The sequence below is a fragment of the Taudactylus pleione genome, unplaced genomic scaffold (genome assembly GCF_031769625.1).
Source record: "Taudactylus pleione unplaced genomic scaffold, aTauple2 ptg000848l, whole genome shotgun sequence".
Classification (NCBI taxonomy): domain Eukaryota; kingdom Metazoa; phylum Chordata; class Amphibia; order Anura; family Myobatrachidae; genus Taudactylus; species Taudactylus pleione.
The window spans coordinates 4,137,353-4,157,744 of NW_028285250.1; positions in this window are offsets into that span (position 1 = coordinate 4,137,353).

The following is a 20,392-nucleotide window of genomic DNA, read 5'->3' on the forward strand; positions in this document are numbered from 1 at the left end:
GCCAAAATAGTTACAGAGCAGTTCTGTTTTTTAAGCGATGGGTCAAAATAATATAATAAGTATTTAAAAAAGAAAGAGGAAAACTGTGCTATTCTTACCCATTGTACCCTCTCTCTCCTATTGTCCCCTCCGTCTCCCTCCTATTGTCCCCTCTCTCTCTCCCTTCGCCTCCTCTATGTGTCTCCATTTGCCCCCTCATTGTCTCTCCCTTTAACCCCTCCATGTCTCTCCATTTGCCCCTTCATTGCTCTCCCTTTGCCAACTTCATGTCTCTCCCTTTGCCCCCTCCATGTCTCTCCATTTGCCCCTATCCATGTCCCCCACTAACTTATTTTCAGTTGTGATTGTCAGCGCCGTTCTGCAGCATTGCTCCTCAGATCAGACACTTCTTGTCTGATCTCCCACAATGCACTGCATTGAAGGACCCTATTCAGCAACAAGCAGCCACAACATTTACTGCCTGTTGCTTTACAGTGACAGGTTTCCCCCTACTCATCCCAACCCCCCACCCCACCCCCACTGCTCCGCTCTACTCCAAGTAGCCAGCCCCTCTCTCACTCGTGCACAAACACAATTATTTTGCACAAAAAAAGTACATTGGCTGGCCTCTTTAGGCCACTGGTTCCATGGCACTGTTACTGGGGTACCGTGGAACCCCAGGGAGCCGCAGTGCACAGTTTGGGAACCACTGCTCTAGTCTGACCCATGATTTCAGAAAGCCAATTATGTTGAGATAGTCACTAGATTTATAGTGGGATTTTGTTTAAAGGCAAAACCAACCTGGTTTTGCCTTTAAACTAATTACCACTTTAAATCTAGTGACTACCTCAATGGAATCTTGCCAACACCTGTAGCCTATTAAATTTGCCCCCAAGTATTGAGAGGATGGGTGCTCGCTCTGAGAAGCATCTGAGATACTACAATAAAAATGAACCATAAGTGCAGTTAAGGCTGCAGAGATAAGTAGGTAAAAAGAGGCGAGGGGGAGATGTACTAAGGATTGAAGAGAGATAAATTTGAGATAAATAAAGTACCAACCAATTAGCTCCTAACTGTAATTGTGTTTGGAAAATAACATTTAGGAGCTGATTGGTCGTTACTTTATCTCTCTCCACTCTCCCTATCTCCAAAGATTAGTACATCTTCCCCATATAGTGACAACCCCATCATGCTTGAGTAACAACTCATTAGCCAAGAGTTCTACAAAGTACTAATGTGATAATTTGTTTATTATTACCATGTAATGAGATGAGACACCAATCATTAAGATGTAAAATGGTCTCTTAGTGCAAAAGAACTTATTGCAGCTAAGTTATCTGTGCTGTGAAGTGAAGAGACTGCAATAAGGAGTATATATATATATATAAATAGTTGCGCTTATGTATTTAACAAAGATAACTGGCCTCCATTGGGGCTGATTTTGAGTTGGTCTTATCTCTGTGCACAGACGCAAACAGCACATGCACAGTTGCAAATCTACAAATGTTGGAGTCTCTTCTATTCTGAGTGGTACAGAACTCAGTCATTTAAGTCTTACCATTAAATTGGGCACTTGGGGCAATAAGTGGGCGGCAACAACACAGCACACGGAACCGCCCTGACTTGTGGGAGTGTCATAAGTGTATCATAAGCTCCATGTGAGTTACAACCATGGTGAGAGGAAGCCCTGCAAGTGCCAATACTGATGATGATGGTTGCAGCTGTCAGTGTAAAATCAATGGAGGGGCATTGGTTTCTGCTTGTGGACACATGTACCCCTGCATTTTCAGCTTAAGTTTTACACTATTATAATTAAGGGGTGAACCATACAAAATACATACTAGTAAAAAAGGAGGAAGGGTCTTACAAACACGTTTCCATTTTAAAAGGGACAAAAATGTGCAAATAAAAACAGTGCTGAGGATGAAATATTTTTTTTAAAGATTATTTATAAAATTAGGGTGAGCTGTATTAATGGGATAATTGCTGTAAATCCTCCAAGAATTAGTTCTCTGAGGATTACCAAATCTCTTATGGATTACCCATCTGTGTTATTAGGGTCTGCAGCAGATATCAGAGATATCTGCTATGGTCCTGCGGCAAAGGTTTTTATGGGGCAGCAATCTGCTAAGATGTACCAAGCTCCAGAAAACATAGCCTTCCGGAGATTAGCTTCAAATACTAACGTCATCATTAGATGGTGCTAGGTACTGCAGCCTATGGGCTACTTTTTGTAAAAATTCCCAGAGAGGGAGCCAAAGGATCCCTTTCCTCTACTTGCTGCTTGAGCAGGCCAGTGGCCGCACATGAGCATTTCAACTGCTGGGTCAGAAACCAGGAATCACCGGTTTAGAGCCGTATTCAATTTGAGCGGATCCGCGATACTTTTCCGCCTCCCAAACTTTTCGCCTACATCGCGTGTTTTGTAGGTGGAAAAGTAACGCTTGTGTGCCTGCGTATCCCCGTATTCAATTTGAAAGTATGCAAAAATGGGACCCAGCAAAACTTAAACAAGCGGAAAGTACTGTCAGATTTTGGGAAATCAGCCTGACACCCCCCAAAAGATGCTCTGACATGGGGGTTAGCTATGGTACCCCCCGATTTGGCTTGCTGAAGGTATTTGGTGTTTTTAAGTGGGCTCAATAGCTGCTAAATAGCGTTTTTCTATACTTGATGCAGAATAGTATTCTGGAGATTTTTTGCTGAAAATAACTTATCCCAGCAAATTTGGGGGGGTCAGCATATTTTTAAGTTGTTAAAGTTAAGTTGAAAAAATCGTGAAAAATTCACCTGCTGTAAGCCACTGCAATGAAAAAAATACATGGGGCATACTTGTTCGCTAGTTTTTAACTTTGTTCCCCAACATTTTTTTTTTCGCTCCCCAAATTCAGTGATTTTTTTGGGTGTTCTTAAGTGTTTTTTTTTTTTTAATTTGACGCAGTTTACCTTTGGGGGACTGTCTGAAGGCTGCACGGGGTCCCCACAACGTTGCACCTCAAAACCCCAATTTTGCACTTTTTTTTCGCTTGCTATTCATAGGCGAAACTTTTCCGCCTATTATATTGCATTGGGCGGAAAGTCTCTCAAATTGAATACGGCGATACTGTTCCGCATGGCGAAATTATATCATCAGCAAAACTTTTCCGCGGATTCCGGCTTTTCTCTTCAAATTGAATACAGGCCATAGCTGGACATCGGAAGAGCTGTCCCGACAAAAGATAATGATACATGGTGGCAGTAAAGCATTGATTATAAGGGGAGATATTCGCAATATAATAGCAATAAGTGATATATCTCCCCCTGAATGAGGCAGAGCCTCATGAAGCCTGATAGTCAGTGATTGTCAATACCAGAGTTGACGTGCAGCTGTACAGCTACAGTACACTAGCTACCATAGAATACTACTGTAGTCAATGCTATGTAATGACAAATGACACTTAGGTGTAGGTGCATTACCAATTACAAACAGAAGTCTTACAATATTTGTCAAATTTGTTTCTAGATATTGGTAGCCTAGACTTCATTGGGTAGGCAAATGATAATGATGTTAGCAGATTAAGGGCCTGTACCGAGATAGACGCAGTACACACAGAAGCTGCATCTTTGGATGCAGCTACTGTGCAATAATATGCTAATACTGCAGCAGACATCTTATGTAAATGGACGGCTCCTGCAAGCTTCTGTGATCCGCTGCTAGATCCGAGGATGCAGCATCGGATCACATGCAAAAACATCAGCCATCTGGGTAACCCTTAGGTTATGAAACACTTCGAAAATTAATGCTGGTCATCACCTTCCCCGCCCCAAACAGCTGCAGCATGTCATTCATACTGCAGCTTAGGGGGGACTGTCACCACCATCGCAGTCAGTGATCACCACATGCACAATACAGATCCTGCGAATGCGCCGATCATTTAACATCAAGTTGTTCGTAAACCATCAGGCTTTGGGGAACTAAAAGTTCTGCATGCACTTAGATAGCATTGTAACTGTTCTTTTAAGATCAATTTTATACAGAGCCAGGAAATCCATGCAGGTTTCAATCAAACTCTGACGAATGTCAATGTGCTAAATACTTTCACTTAGCTTGATGCATATATATTACTCACTACAAACATTATTACAGCTGTTGAGTGCGTTTGACCCAGAAAGTGTTATTATAGTAGGTATACTGACATTGTTTATGATTCAGACATCACTCAGCTACTAACATACTGTATGTACATATTTCAGAGTTCATTGAAATATATAGTACATATTTCTTCTGAAATGGACTGTTACTTTATTTTATGTGACTTAGCATGTATAACAAGTCATGGAAATACATCTTTAACTCATCTATATCTAGTGTGAACCATCCATATTTTGCATCAGCTGCTGCAATCAAGAGATTTGCTTCAAGCTCCCCACAGAGTGTCATTAGCACAAAATGCTTCACAGCTGCTGTAAAAGATAAGAGATGTCACAAACCCAGCTTGTGCATTTTTCTAGTCCTTTGTTACAAGAACGACTATTGCTTGTCGGGTAAGAAGACTACATCCATTGTTTAGCAGCATAGAAGCAAAAAAAAAAAAAACAACAGTTATTTTTTCCTATTTTTTCTAGAATACCTAAAATTAACTAATCAATAAGTCAACAATAAACAAAAATTGCAAATTGGTTTCCCTTCGGGAAGGTGGGTAGGATAGTCCGTTCTGCATGTGAATGGTCACATATGGGTTGTAAACATGTACTATTAAATGGAAACATGTAAAAAGAAAACTCTGCTATGATACTGTATGTGCATGTTTTCAGGATTTCACAGACAATAACCAACCGCATCACAATACAGGCTCTGATGCTTAGTCCGCTGCTGCATTTGCATTTGGCCACAGCAGCCTACTTAACCGCTATACTAATAAGATCAGCAGCCCATCTATGCAAGTTTCCATGTATCTACATAAGTATGACTTGCTCCGCCCACTGTGTTTTTGCTGCAGCAACCGTAATCATTAGTATTGGCACCTGCACCCACCACATGCTCCTCCTGCGTCCAACTGCCTCAAAATATCTAGGAGGTCGGACTACGTGCCACAACACTTCATGACATTCCATGTATCCGCATGTTTGCCATCCAATGCCAATTTCACAAAAGGCATGTGCATTCTACGAACATCATGAAATGTTTCCTCTTTAATACCTTTTACACAGAATCAGGCTCTCAGTACTGATACTACAGTGCTGGCTACAAAAAAAATCCAAAACATTAAGTAATATTGCTTTTATATATTAATGAGTCAAAAACTTTTTACAAAAAAGTTGTCTATTTCTCACAGATCTATAGATCTAACCTAATAGATGGAACGGGATGCGGTCAATATACCGACAGTTGGGATGCTGGAGCTTAGAATGCCAGCGCAGGAATCCAGACACCCATCATAATCCCGGCGATGGCAACCCTACGGTAAGTACTGGGGTTAGTGGGAGGGTTAGGGTTAGGCACTAGGGGGAGGGTTAGGTTTAGGGTGCGAAGGGGAGGATAGGTTTAGGCAGCAGGAAGGGAGCGTTAGGGGAAGGGAAGTTGGAGGGTTAAGATACTGACCGACACCGACAGGTGTCGGTATCCTAACATTGTCGGGAAGCTGGCATCAGGATTCTGACCGCCGTGATCCCGTCAGTGGCAGATCCAGAGGGGGTGATTGGGATGATCGCCACCCCGAGCACAATGCTGCCTCCAGTGCAAATGTGATGGGACGCACACACGCACTGTCCTGGCATTCTGACTCCTGCTCCATACTCACTACTCTCAGTATTTGTGACAGCTGGTATTTTACTTGTGTAACCCCCGCTGAGCCCGTCCGCTGTAGCGAAACACAGGCAGAGCACCGGGCTGACCTTGGGGGCAGGATGACACGTGAACCACCATAACAACCAGGAGTCATGGAGTGTGATAGCAGCCGCGAACCTGTCACGATCACGTCTTCATTGTGGTGTTGTGTTGTTTCCTGGTGTCTAGCCCCTCCCACGGGACCAATCAGCTGCATAAATTTTCAGGCCTGTCCTTCCCCTTCTGTCTCCTGTCCGACGTATATTTTTTCCTCTCTGCCCTACTGCTGGTGACTAATATGCTGCTCACTCCACCATGGCACTGATAGTAGCAGACCTATCAGCCACTGATAGGTATGTTTCTTCTCCTGCCAAACCTTTTGTCACGAAGCCCACTGGTGTCACAAGGGGGGCGCGGGCCGCACCGGGTGTCACCAGCTGAGGGGTAACATTAAAGTGCTGGCTCCCCCTCAGTGACAGGAGCCGAGTGCTACATTACGTGCAGCACTCGGCTCCTAGCACAGTGAGGGAGCCGGCACTCAAACAGGCTGGTCCCCGGGGGCAGCCTCCACCTCCATCACCTCCCGTTTAACAAATAAAAGGGGTTTTTTGCCCACGTGGCCACGCCCCCCACCCATGAGGCCACGTCCCAATTTGAGAGGCCACATCCTCTAATTTTCCGGCGGGTGGCTGCGCCACACGCAGTGAAGGGTACCTGTCCCGGGGTACCTGTACCGGGAGCGATATCAGGTAAGGACGCCACTGATTAAGCCAACTATTCATAATATTATACATATATATATATATGTATATATATATATATGAAAAAGTTAATGATTTCCGCAACAGGCGTCTCTAATGAATAAAGTGCAAGTGCAGCAATAATATATTATATTAAATATACTATAAGTGAATAATGCAGTGGTTTCCAAACTGTGCGCCGCAGCACCCTGGGATGCCTCGGGACACTTGCAGGGGTGCCTCAGGTTGGTGGTCCAGCATCAAATCAAATTCTTTATGGTCAATGATTAATGTAAATATGTGGATAAATAGAAGCGTAAACCTGTCCACCACCACATAACTGAGCCTAAGGATGATAGGTCAGCACAATTGACTTCACTTTACTACTTCACTACATTTTTTTCAGAATTTCTGAATAACAAATTTTGGCTTAGGGGTGCCGTGAAAACATTGCTGATACTTAAGGGCACCGTGATTCAACAAAGTTTGGGAACCTCTGGAATAATGTGTGCTAAAAGCTGACGAGTATGTAAAATCAATTTAATTCAAAATATACAGACAGACAATATAAACACACAGGAGGAAATTAATACGTAGAACAAAATTGGTCAACATCTCATAATTTGAGAAAAACCTCTGCAGTAAAATAAAGTGCAAATAGTGCTACAGAACATAAATAATTTTTGGCAGTGTTCTTTAGATTTAAAAAGCACAACGAAGGAGGAATATTATTAACAAAACAATGTTAATACAGTGCAAGTAGTGCATAACAAATATTGCACAACCATATTATTTAGCATATAAATAGCAAAATAAAATTAGGGAGAGGAATAGGCACGGAGAAATAATTTACTTAAAAACAGCAATAGGTTTTAAAATGCTTATCTTAGTAGCTCATAAAGGCAAGAGTACAGTTTTCTCAACGCGTTTCATCCACTGGGACTTTTTCAAGTGTAATAACTATATTTGTTATTATGCTTGCAGTCAGGTTAGGTAATGCGGGTGCTATGTTTGCTCTGATACACCTATATCGCGGTATCGCTAGGTGACAGATTAGTTACTTAGCAACCTTGGTCATTTATGCTGTAGTGATTGTGTTGCTATGAGGCCTGCGATGTCACTTCCTGTTATGATGTCTGTTGTTCCGGTTGTTGACACACGGCTGCCTGCACGTGTTATGCGTGCACAGAGCCATACTTCTGGGTTGCATGCAGATGCCCGTTGGTGCGAGCCACCACACAGGTGAGTGAGGTTGCTCATTACAGATTGTGTATATATGTTGCCATACTATGTCAGTTTGGGTGTCCTTGATGAAGGCGCTTGTGTTGCACCGAAACAGCTGTCGGACGGACAACTGGCCACATGTTCCCACGCATCATGATGGTTTTGGCAAGTGTATCTGACCACCCTGGCTATTTTTAGTATGGTACCTGATCGTTACTTGCATTATTTGTGGTTTCTTAATTGAGTCAGGACTGGAGAGGAAGTGTCAGGACTAAACCGTAAGCTGCCCCCCCTAAAAGAAAAGTCTAGATGCGCCACTGGATCCCGTGCACCGGCTTCCCATACCCAACCCAAGGGAACAATTGGAGATAAAGAAAAGATGGATTTGGATGTAGACACGTGTCTTCCCCTGCAAAATGATTGAGAATATATGGGCAGTCTTAAACTGGACATCGTTCTTACAGGCGTAATTTGCTTTTGCGGAAAGAAGATCAATTTAATAGTTCATATTGATAGCATTTTGTGATGAAATAAGCCAGTGAAAGAATGTTTGATAATCTGTTTTTTAATTACTATTGTTTCAGACAGTTTTCTCCAGCACTGACATTGAGTTCTTAGAGTAAGTAAGTTTATAAGCACAAAGGCAATTAGGAATGATGTTTCTGACATCAGGGAAATGATGTAGAAGTAATCATGAGGCAGTGCACAGTTGATCAGTATTGTGTTTAAGTTCATTGTTTGATTCTGATTGTTGTTATGCCATATAGCAGAGGCTACTAATCCATGCTTGAGTCCAGATGGTTAAATCAAATTGACTGAGGTACCAAGTAACCTGTTCTCAAGCATGGATATTCTAAATATGTGGACTATAATGACAGATTTGGGAAACTCTACCATATAGAGTTGCTATAAAAGGGTTTTCATTTCCCACACATACACACACACATACTTGGACAAATGTCTATCAGTTTTGTACATCTAGGGCAAAATTTACTAAGCGGTGGTTTGACGGCGGGTTCTATTCTGTTCTAAACCCCAGGGGTTTGGTGGTGGTTTTACAGCAGTTTCTAAATGACAGCCCTTTTCTATTCTATTGTAAAATGTGTTTTGACTGCGGTTTGGTGGCGGTTTTGCTATCTGTAGATTTACTAAGGCCAAAACCGCTGCAAAACTTCTGCAAAACTGCTGTCAACACACATTTTAGAATAGAAAAGAACAGGGCTGTCATTTAGAAACTGCTGCAAAACCGCCACCAAAACCCTGGGGTTTAGAACAGAATAGAACCCACCGTCAAACCGCCACCAAACTGCCGGGGTTTAGAACCCGCCGCTTAGTAAATTTTGCCCTTAGACACTGGAATTTGAACCGGTTCTTATTGATAAAACTGCTGTAGCTCCATCGGGTTGGATGGTGGTCATTGGTGGAATGTAATTTGGAATTGTTGTCACAGATGCTCAGTTGGATTGAGATCTGGGCTTTGATTAGGTCACTTCAGGACATTAACCTTTTTTGTGTTTAAGCCACTTCAGTATGGCTCTTGCTGTATGCTTTGGTCATGGTGTAAGATAAATCTTCTTCCAAGTCCATGTGCTCTTGTAGTCTGCAGGAGGTTTTCCTCTAAAATGTCTCTGTAGTTTGCTTCATCTATTATCCCCTCTACTTTTTTTAGCTTTCCAGTCACTGCCAAATAGAAGCATCCCCATAACATGGTGCTGCCAGTGCCGTGCTTCACTGAAGGGATGGTGTCATTGCTCTGATGTGCAGAGTAAGATTAGTGCGAGGCAGAGCTCTTAGCATTGTGGCTGAAGAGTCCAGTTTTGGTCTCAATAGACCATAAGACCTTCTTCTACAAGGATATGTACCCTACATGTCTTTGGTTAAACTGTAGCCGGGCTTTGATGTGACTTTGTTTCAACAAAGGTTTTCCTCTTGACACCTTCCCATACACCCAGATGGATTGCATTTTTGTTTGGCACATTATCAAGTACTTTGTGTTGATTAGCGGGTACAAATGAACTCCCTCCATGTCCTATTTGGTAAAACAGCAGAATGTGAAGATGCCCAAGGAGGGTAAATACCTTTTATAACCACTATACAGTTTGTGGTTATTTGCTGAGAAACTTTCCTTGATAGGCACCATAAGGAGTACATTTACTAAGCAATTATTTTGCAGGCATTTGCAAACCGATGGGCATTGCCCAGGTTCTAAGTGTAAAATACAGCATTTTGTTCTTCTAAAAAGAACCTGCCATCCACCACAATTTGTTTGTAAAGCATTGCCCCATCACGATCCTGTCGCAATCCCATCATAGTTTAAAAGCTAGGACCTGTGCAGGCTTGATAAACAGCCCTATGTCTTGAAGCTTAAACTGATAATGGAAAAATTGGGAGACAAAGAATGTGCCCCCCAATGTTGCATTAGCCAGAACTAGACTTTATGGAAAACAGTATGGGATACCACCTTCCATTAGTTCAACAGCCCTAGGGCTGGGTTTCCTAGGGGGATCAGTCCTCAAAAATGGTGCAGGCCCCTGTCTAGGTATACACAGCACAAGAGCCTAGAATACTAGGGCTCATTCTGTACCCATGTAGTGGTGGGTACGAGGAATTAGTTGTAAAAAAAATAAAATAAACACACTTTGTTCTTGCTGCACTAAATGTAATAGCATTGTCCCAGTGCTCAAAAAAGCTGACAGAGCATTCCAGTACTTGGACAACCACCTGGACAGTGTAGTGCATCAGGGAAAAAACAGACAAGACCCATTTTCACCAACTTCTTACTTACAAATCAAATGATATGGGCTCTTTGAGCTGACGTTGGTTCAATGCGTAGGTGTCCCATGTATTTTTAGAACCAGCACTGGGCTCCACTAGCAGGGGTGTAATGCTGCAGCCAGGGACACTCTTGACAGGGTACCCCGGCCAAAGCATTCTCACACCCAACTAGTCAGCCCAGGCCGGAGATTCCAGGCCAGGGCTATACCCCGCATCCCTGGCCAGTGGATGCAGGGTTGATAGTGTTAATTAATTGTGTAGTATTGTCTTCTACATGGGGACTAAAGGTCCTACCAAGCTTCCCCTGCATACCAGTACTTGTGGAATTACAACTATCAGCATGTGGGGCATTAGAGCCTGCTAGTACCTCTAGTCTTCCTGTAAAATAAATGTTTTAAAAATTACAAGACACACATACCGAAGATTGTAATATTTTATTACACATACACTCAGTAAATCACTCACCTGCACTCACACTACATACTTACCTTGTCCCTTGCGCCGGTCTGACCCCTTGTCCAGTAGAATACATGATTGGTACCTGTAAAAAATAATCAATACTCACCCACTCCTTGGTTCAGGTCCTCTTTATTCCATGTAGGATGCCTACTTGGTCTTGGTAAAATAAAAAAACGCCAACACGGAGCCACCGGCACTTCCCGAATGCTGGTACAGCTGCAACATTTCCCATAGTAATGCATTAGCTGAATACTCATTGGCTGAGAGAGGCGAGCCTCCACCTCTCAGCCAATGGGTGGTTCCCCCATTGACTTCAACCGCGGTGTTATTGCTCATTGGCTCAGAATCTTCATTACAGTGAGTAACATGCACAGACCACACGGATCTGTGCATGATTCTGCTAAACTCACTGCTCAGGAGGAGGTATCTTTTAAACTTCTATTTCCTTAATATACACCTGTGATTGAAAACACGATCCTTGGTTTAATTCACGAGTTGTATTCCTGTCTATGGAAAGTACTTGCGAGTTTGGCTGATGGTGTATTTATTTATATTTGTGTTTTTACCCGTTTTGCAGAGAGAACCATGATTTTACACCCGTGTTTCCCTTTAGTAAATTCGTGAGTTTCAAAAAATGGGCAAACACACCCGAGAATGCAATCTCGACCAAACAAGATTCTTAGGAAATGTACCCCTTAAAGTGTTGCAGTAGTAAATGTATTGATAATAATAATGAAGCTGTGGTCTTTACCAACCAAAGCCTACTTGTTTTTTTAAATGTTTACAGTAAACAATTTTAGGTAAAATTTTGTAATGTTATAGATAAGAACTGAAATCTTCATTCGTTATGCAGCTCTGCCTGAAATCTGAATCTGTTTAATTATCCAATACGTAATGATCTTTGGAAAAATTGTTATATACAACGTTTTCAGCTACAATAACAATGACCTGCATTGTATAAGCATCCAGGCAGCAGCGTTCACTGCAGCATGGCTGCAGAACAGCATGAGGATGGATCACACACTGAGCAGATCACAGCACTCTTTACTGTATGAGCATGTGCTGTCAGGGTGAACAGGAGATAATAGTAGCACAGCTGGAGATGATTGCTCCGTCCATGCCACACTCAGCATAGTAAAGCACATTATTATTTAGTTGACTGTTGAGTCCTGGACAATATGTACATTGTTCTATCTTTGCCTTTTACTAACAACTTTCAATCGGTTATTTGGACAATTTTATTAATTACAATGTGTTTGGACTGTAACTGTTTGCCTTAGGAAAAATAAATGTTGATAAATATGTAGGCAGGGCTATCATCAGAAATTATGGGGTCTAGGACTGACAAAATAGGCAGGGCCCCCAACCTTCCCATGTTTCTGCAACTCCAGCCCTGCAGTGTCTCCCCAGCCAGCACCCCTTCTATCTTCCCAGCCAGCACCCATTCTGTCTTCCCAGTCAGCACCCATTCTGTCTCTCTAGCCAGCAAACCCTTCTGTCTTCCTAGCCAGCACCCATTATATGTCTCCAGCCAGCACCTCTTCGGTATCCCCAGTGAGCCCCCTTTTTATGTCACCAGCCAGCCATTTCTGTGTCTCCTGCCCCATTTTTGTGTCTACAGCCTGCTCCCCTTCTGTGTCTCCAGCCAGCCCCAGCTTGTGTGTTTCCAGCCAGCCCTATTCTGTCTCCCCAGCCAGCACCCCCTTCTGTCTTCCCAGCCAGCATCCCTTCTGTCTCCCCAGCTAGCACCCCTGTTTCTCCAGCCAGCCCCACTTCTGAGTCTCCAGCCAATCCCTGTTTCTGTCTCCCCAGATAGCCCCTCTTCTGTCTCCCCAGCCAGCCCCCCTTCTATGTTACCAGCCAGCCCCCTTTTCAAGTCACCAAGCGGCCCCCCATTTATGTAATCAGTCAGCCCCCCTTCTGTATCCCCAGCCATCCCCAGCCTGTGTGCCTCCAGCCAACCCTAGCTTGTGTGCCTCCAGCCAGCTCCAGCCTGTGTGCCTCCAGCCAGCCCCAGCCTGTGTGCTCCAGCCAGCCCCAGCCTGTGTGTCTCCAGCCAGCATCACTCACTTACAGTACATTACCTTGGCAGCTGCTTCTCTTCATATTGTGGTACCTCTCAGTGGCGTGATGTCATGATGTCATGCTCATTGCACCGCAATAAAACAAAACTTTATTGTACATTCCCCTGCCACGAAGCCTGTAGATTCGGCCCAACATGGGGAGCATGGCAAGCCAGAGGGGAGCTCTGGGAACTGTCTCAAGCTCCAGGTGGCCTGGGGTAGTAGGAGCCAGGGTTGGGCCCCCTTTTCTGTATGGTCCTTGGACTCCAGTCCCAGCAGTCCCCCCCTGATGGCGTTCCTGTATGTAGGCACATAACTGTGAGTTATTGTACCTAATAAAATACCATAAGAGTGTACAATTGATTGTTTTCACTAGATTCACTTATTAGGCTTGTGTATTGCATTGTCAGTATTGCATTGTCAGTATTGCATTGTCGGTATTGCATTACTCTAATTGCACCAAATAGCCCCATTTGACTATGGCATGCCACACAGGTCAGTAGCATAACAAAAGTACAATGCAGAAGTACCCTGGACACAGCCGCTGGCATAGCATGCAGCAGAGGTGTGCGATTCAGACACTAACCTGGGTAAAAAGGCAAAAGACTGGGAACCAATATGGGTTGCGTCATGCATTGTACTACTCAGGGTTGATGTTAATCTGCAACTTTATACCAACTGCATTGCAACAAGGATCCTAATCCCAAGCACCCAGTACACTATAGGCAACTTTCTACAATGTGACACAGATGCTAAATTAAAAAACAGGAATATGATATGGTGCAAAAAAGATGGATGAATGAGGACACACCTCCTGAAATATCGCTGCGTCATGGAAAGAAAGTTGTAGAAATGCTTCACGCTTTTGATCACATACAGGTGAGTGCAATCAGGTGCCTGGAGAGGGGGGAGAGCAGTTACTAAGGCCTGATGGAGGGGCTCGGCAGGTGCCTGGGTCCGCCGCCCACCTTCCCCGCATCAGCGGCAGTGTCTCCTCAGTCCAGCAAATGCTCCTGTGTTGGACAGCGGTGGACAAGGGAGGCTGCTGCTGCTGCTGATAACCCCCCTGGAGTGCAGCAATTCTACATTTTTTATTTTTTAAGGAGTTGCGGCCCTTAGGCCATGTGATGTTCCCATATAATCAGGAACCTGAAAACCTTGCTATGGTATAGTGCAATCATATACACACAAACATACCCATAGTTTCCAGCTCAATATGTTTAACTGTGTAACAACAGGGTGTTCTTGAGGGTGTGTCGTGCAGGTGAGGAAATTTCTGCTTATACTGAGCTGAGCATGTACAGAGATCCAGGAATAGGGCTGGAATTTACTTAATAATAGTTAATTCCGCAAGATGATGGATAGGGCATCTCTGTATTAGCCACACAATGTTACACAGGCATTACGATTTGCACATATGTTAACATTAACTAAATGGAAATTTACCTTGCTTGAGAGGCTGAATTAGCCATGAGAAATCCTATTAATGTCTCCATTATGATACATTCACAATATGTGAGAAATGTGTCGTTTCGCCCAAGATAACAGCAAATAATGGAGGCCATATTTAACTGCTGGTCTGTGCCATTGCTATGGTGACCTTGTTTGTTAGCAGGGAAGATGAAATCAGCAACATGGTACTAATAATTTTTTTCTGTTGGACCAATTGATAAGCTATAGGCATCTGGATGAAAGTAATCAAAGAACTTACCTGCTGCCCACTCCAATCCAATGATAACTTTCATACATCTATAAGCCATATGTATACTTGCTGTGAACAGGCAATGAGACCAAATGAGATGTTGTTGATCATGTACATTATCTATTGATAATGAAGTCAAGAACTGATCAGTAATAAGGTCTAAACCGAGATATAAGATTATGTTTTATGAGGTGCTGAGAATTAGCTTTGGCAGCATACGGTATGCATTTAAAAAGGCAAATTATCAAGAAAAGAGAATAAATAGTTACAAGAAAAAAAGAAACAAGAAAAGTTTTTGTGCTGCATCTGAAATGGAATCAATGCTTGTGCATTGCCAAGAAGCAGCCAAACTCTTCAGTCATTCAAACGGCAATCAAAGGAAATATGTCAAATGCATGAGTGATAATGAACTTTAAAATGAATTTCAGCAAACTCACCAAAAGTCTTTTCCAGGGACAGAAAAAATCAATTATACCAAAAAAAAAAAAAATCTATCTCAATGGGAACAATGAAGAAGCTTTTTTTGAAAAGAAGATATAGTGACAAAGTTCTTCAGCTTTTACATGGAAAATTATGGAAAATCACCTCTATTAACTTCTACTGTAGTTCTTACACCGGATTGTGATCCACTGGAAAACTGTCAGAAGAAGTTTAAACAGTTGCCAAGAGTATAAAAAAAATTGCAATTGAAACTCTTTTCTGTCCATGTTCTTGTGTATTGACACAACAAAGGAGCAGAGCAATTATCTGCCCTGTGCCGGCCACATCCCTCCGAACATGTGATGTCATGATGTCACGCTGAGGGGGTGGGACCACCAAAACCAGGAAGATGCTCTGGGTGGCTCTACAGACTGCTTGGTGCATGTTTGGAAGCAGATTTATTCATTACTATAGAGAGTGTCCACAAGTGACCTTGATGAGGTCTCAAAAGGGACAAGTTGCATAATCTATTATGGTTTTTTTTGCCATGCACCCTGGATGCATACATGCATAAAAGAGGACCTATCTCAATGGATTAAGTAAGCATTAATGTCTTAGAGTAGCCCCGGGGTTACATAGAAGAGCCCTAATACTATTGGCACTAGGGCTGATTGTATCCAGAAAGAAGGGGGGGGTGTGCATGTGTTTCTTGCAGGCCACACTTCACTGGGGAAACTGGCCCTGATGCCAACTGTCTTTGGGCTGGTGGAATCATGTTGGGGGGGACTGCACAGGCCTCCACTCGATGGTTTCACTATTCTTAGCTGGTCAAGACTAGTGGTGGTAATGGACAATTTTGATGAATGTTTCCAATACCAGCCGAGGCAGAAACGATAGTGCTGGTTATACTTAGAAGGGAAGAATCTATGCTTCTTTTCCTTAAAATTATTTGTGGATTTCCTGAAAACATGCTGCAAATGTGACAAAAGTACAATGCATGGGTACCCTGGACACTGATGCTGGCTTTGTATGCAGCAGCGGTGTGCGACTCGGATGCTAACCTGGGAAAAAGGCATAAGACCAAGGACCCATCCGATTCTGCTGTGCCATGAATCTTGCCACGTATGGTTATTCTTAATCTGTGACTTTATTTGAAACTGTATTGCGACAAAACACTAATCCTAAATGCCCAGTACACTATAAACTACTTTGGATGCAGATACAATATGACGAGGTTGCAAAACTAGGAAATAGGTAAGAAAGTGGGGTAATATGCTCGGTGAGTCTCTTGTTGTTTTTCAGATTTTTGATGGGACTACACATCCTTTTGTCTGACAGCAAAATTTTATACCTATTTTGGCTTTAAAGAGAGCACCATGGTTGACTAACATTTTCCGTATGATGTCTGCATGTTCTCTTCATATAGATTTAAGCGGGATGCGGTCATAATACGGACAGTCGGGATGCCGACACTTGGAATGCCACCGCTGGAATCCCGATACCTGTCAGGATCCCGGTGCCGGCATCACGATGGTAAGTACTTGTGTTAGGGGGAGGGTTAGGGTTAGTGGTTAGGCACTAGAGGGAGGGTTAGGGTTAGGAACTAAGGGGGAGGGTTTTGGTTAGGCACTAGGGGGAGGGTTAGGGTTATGCACTAAGGAGGGTTATGTTAGTTTTAGGCAGTGGGGAGGGAGGGGTAGGGAGATGGGGAGGATGAGGATAATGACTGACAAGGGATGCCAGCATCAGGATTTTGACTGAGCGCTGGCATCCCATACCCAACCCGATTTAAGAATGCTATTTTTCCACTTGACACAATTTTTGCACAGATTGTGCTGCTGCGAAGCTGACCACATCCTGTCATGTTCTCTGCTCTACAGATGGGCTAAAATAAGTCAGTTAAGCGTACGTATTCTAAAATGTAAATTATGTTTATTTTGCAAGGCACTCTACATCAGCCCCTATATGCGTAATTATATGGCTCAAAATTTACTTGAAGCTAAAACCCAAAATGGAATGGCAATAGACTTGTCCCAAAGAGATTTGGAGAGCTGGTGGTGGTGTTTGAAGATAGAACTAAATGTAGAATTACTAATTAAGAAAAATACAAATAGCATAAATCAGCAATAGGAAGTATAAGATAACGGAAAATAATGGAATCGGTATGATTTACCGCCGGACCCATGCCCGGCGGTTGGAATCCCCACAGCGGCATCCCAGCAGAGGAGGAAATCCCGATCGTCCAAGGTAAGTATTGTCTAACCTAATTCTACCCCCTAACCCTAACCCTCCCTTAGGGGTGCCTAACCCTAACCTTCACCCCCAGTGCTTAACCCTAATTCCCCCTCTAAGTGCCTAATGCTAAACCCCCTTCCCCTAGCCTAAACCTTACCTCCAGGGGGGGTGACTACCCCTAAGTCCCCCCCCGGAAACCCTAAACCTAACCCTCCCGCCCCGCAGCTATCCGCGCTCGGTGTCTGGCGTCCCTTCGATCGGGATGCCGGGCGCCCGGCATCAGTAATATGACAGGCATCTAGATTTAGATGCCTGTCATTTAACCCTCACCGGGATTATGCAGTCTGGAAGCCAGCTGTCGGGATTAGGTCTGCCGGCTTCGCGACTGCATACCGAAAATAATAATATGTCAATTAATGAAGTAAGAAATGGCTGATTTGAAATGTAAATAATAAGGTAACAAACAAAGACGAGAAATATATATGGAAAGAAATATAATGTAACAAAAAGACAAAAAGTAATACTGTGAAAGAATGAGGAATATAATAGATCTTGATTAGTATGGTGGAGTATACACATCACGATAATATATAGTTGCAAGTTATTTTACATTTAAAAATGTATGGAGTAGAGATAAAAATGTTTTTAGTGCATATGAGCATATACATAAAGGTTATGTCCTGAGATATATTGATTGAGAAAAATGCATTGATATAATTGGTAAAAGGAATTATGAGATGTTAAATAAGATGTGAAGGTTATCCCATAACACAAGTGATGGAGAGTAGTAAATGAAAGAGATTAATGTATAAAACATCTCCATAGTAATAAGGGAATAAAAAAAAAAAATATATATATATATATATATATATATACACTGTAGCCACGCGATGATCCATTAGCAGTGCTACTTTAGCGCTGCTAATGGAATACCGGCCTTAATGTTATTCAAGACTTAATTTTAAAGGTGCAAAAGTCTCAAGACAGAGGAGTACAGATGTGTGTGGATATACTGATTTATCCCTTTACCCTCACCCCAATATTCTCTGTTCCTTCCCGCTGATCCCGAGTAATTTCTTTTGGGGGGGCAAGGGGCCTCTGAAGGAGCAGTAGATTTGTTTATGAGCTCAGGAAGGAGCCTATGAGTTGTTGTAATTAGGCAGCATGTGATTCTTTTTCTATACACAACTGTTATTTCATCATAAGATGCTAATAAAAACTAGCCTCTTTATAAGAAATCAAATCAAAAGCTTTACCGTCCATATGTCTTAATGGCCGATGGCTGTCCTACCCACTGTTTTTCCATCCACAGCCATCACTAGTATTGTATGTCTGAACTCTAGTGGGTCAAAAAAAATTCTAAAAACATTTTCTTACTATCGTCTTTCTGTGATACTTCAGAGAGACATAACTTCCCATTAATCTCTCGGGCATAACCTCCAGCACATTTTCATATTACAAATTACACCTGTAGGGTAATAATAAACTTAATTCCAGAAAATACATAATTATTGTACGTTCCCAACATGTCAGAATGTTGTACTTCACACGTTTTAAACCATTCATGTTTTGGAACCTGACTGCACATCAAATTTTCCCAAATCCTGATGGTTTTGAGATTAATTAGCATTCCATAGACTCCAGATTTGCTGGAAGAAAGCTCAAAGAACATCTATAGTAGCTGGGGCATGTGTTAGTCTTTGTCCACAAACCAACTAATAGACATTCACTCCTGTCCTCTCTCATGCTAATGCCCGAATTTGAGTTGGAGCATTTTGCACATTAAGCCTGTACTAAAAAAAAACCTTTTGCAAATACGAAAGACTGACGTGTAGCTCATCGGACATTGCCGGGACAGCTGGTCTTTAGGGGAGCTGTGCCACATTGATAAATTGCTACTTATTTTATTTTAAACCGATAATTGGTTTGATGACCTGGGTTTTTCATGAAAATGTTTATATAGCCACGTTCCGGATATGTGAAGTTAACCAGGTTCTTATTATATATTAATGTGTCAAAAAGACAAGAAAATAATACAACCTTGAATTTAGAGTTGCACTGTTATATAGAGTTTGACTATTGAGTTTTATGCACGGCTTGTTTAGAAATGAACAAACCTATAAATATATTCCAGGGTGTTGAAAAATAACTAAGGTAAAGAGACATAAAAGTTAACTAAAATTAAATCACATTCGAGGATGCTTGAATTACATTTTATTGTACATATACTGAAGTGTCAATATAAATGTGGAAACTGCATTGAAATCTATGTTGTTTAATAACAAATCTACATGACTGGCCGCCTTGTTTAACCAATACTGTCAGCTCCAATAATATATAGAGCTTACTTTGACAACATAAGAAAAGGAACATTTTTAATACTGCGTTAAACTCATGTATTAATGTAAGCGTAACATTCTATCTAATGTGTGACCACAGAGAGCAAGAGGGCAGAAGGAAGCTCACATATTCATGTACACATTACATTCTGTCTTATGTGTGACCACAGAGAGCAGGAGGGCAGATGGAAGCTCACATATTCATGTACACGTTACATTCAGTCTTATGTGTGACCACAGAGAGCAGGAGGGCAGATGGAAGCTCACATATTCATGTACACTTTACATTCAGTCTTATGTGTGACCGCAGAGAGCAAGAGGGCAGAAGGAAGCTCACATATTCATGTACACATTACATTCTGTCTTATGTGTAACCACAGAGAGCAGGAGGGCAGAAGGAAGCTCACATATTCATGTACACGTTACATTCAGTCTTATGTGTGACCACAGAGAGCAGGAGGGCAGATGGAAGCTCACATATTCATGTACACTTTACATTCAGTCTTATGTGTGACCACAGAGAGCAGGAGGGCAGAAGGAAGCTCACATATTCATGTACACGTTACATTCAGTCTTATGTGTGACCACAGAGAGCAGGAGGGCAGATGGAAGCTCACATATTCATGTACACATTACATTCTGTCTTATAT